This window comes from Chrysochloris asiatica, unplaced genomic scaffold (assembly GCF_000296735.1).
Source record: "Chrysochloris asiatica unplaced genomic scaffold, ChrAsi1.0 scaffold00167, whole genome shotgun sequence".
In the NCBI taxonomy this organism is placed as follows: domain Eukaryota; kingdom Metazoa; phylum Chordata; class Mammalia; order Afrosoricida; family Chrysochloridae; genus Chrysochloris; species Chrysochloris asiatica.
Genome location: NW_006408685.1, coordinates 1,796,808 through 1,798,266, shown reverse-complemented (window position 1 = coordinate 1,798,266; position 1,459 = coordinate 1,796,808).

Genomic DNA, 1,459 nt, shown 5'->3' with positions numbered 1-1,459 from the left:
GCCTGCCCATCTTCCAGTATGGAGTGTAGGTCTACTTCCAGCTCATTTGCCTCAGTCACTTTATCTTGTTTCTGGACATGTGCAGATATGGTCATCTGCTTATGTTTTTTGGGCATCTTCAGGGGTTATCTGTGGCCTTAATACATAGATGAGTGTGTATTTTGGTATTATTTATGCTTTCTGATTGCCTCCAGGTAGATGTGATCAGGAAATGGCCTTCCCTTTTCACCTTTCTTCTTGAGAAGTTTCTAGATGCCACTGTTGGTTGTTTTGATGTAATTTAGGATTTAATTTTCGGCTTATTGCCTTTTTTGTCTGTTTGTCCCACTCCACAACCCCCATTTAGGCCTTTTTTTCTAGTTGTAAACAGTTCAGGGCCGGCTGTGGCCATTTGGTTTTAATTAGAAACTGCCTCTTTAAATTTCAAGGAGATCTATGCACATGCATGGTAGAACCCTCTGAGGGTGGGCCTGGGGTACCCACTAGCTCAGGCACCCCTATAGTCTCCCGAATGGTGGTGTGTTGGGGACCGCAAGCACTGAGATGCTGAAGCCCTGTGTCATGGATGAAAATCCAACACGAAGGCCCCACTGAGGATTGCTAGCCAGGGACCCTTAGGGCCAAGGAAGTGTCCTCCTGACGTCCTGGGTTCATTGGCTTTTACGAACTCACTGATGGGCTACCTCTGTATAATTTTCTTTCGTCTTATTATTCATTCTATGCTTCTAACTCCAGTAATTGTAGCTTCTGAGAAAATGGTTTCTTATGTGCCTCTCTTAATGTCTCCACTGTGTTGGCAGTGCGTAGGGTCCTGGGAACTAATCTCTCTGAGGAACAAGCTCTGGCCACCTGGCAAGCATGTCCAAACTGTTCTTTATCAAATTATTCAGTTATGTTTGATATTAACTTAATACATGAGCTCTTGATATCCATGCACCATATTAAAACCAAAACCCTTTCTAAAACCAAGGCTGTAAAAATTCCAAAGGCAAGATTGCTGGGATTATGCAAAGAGGCTCTGGAGACAATCTGCCCAAGGAATTCACTCAAAGTAGATTGGTGAATTCCAGAGTATTGTTCAAGGAATAATAGTGACAACCTCCTTAAATCATCCCCAGGTTTAAACCATTAACCCAGAAGTCCTCCTTCCTCCTGAAAGCCTAAGCCAAGTAGCTGAAACAGCTTGACTCCCTTCAGACCTTTTCAATCCTTTTCACCTTTACCCATTAGAGATTAAGTGCTATAGGTATGTTAATTAGCCTTGAGAAACCTCAAGTCAATGCCTTAGGATTTGAGCCAAAAAAGTAATTTATAACAGTTTGCTTGAATTTTTGGAAAATTAAGAATGTTAGATTATTAAGAAAGTTTGCGATGTATATATTAGAATTTGTTCCTGTAAATCATTGTGTCCTGTTTTGAACAATTAATCACATTTTATTTATGTATGGCAGTTTTTTTC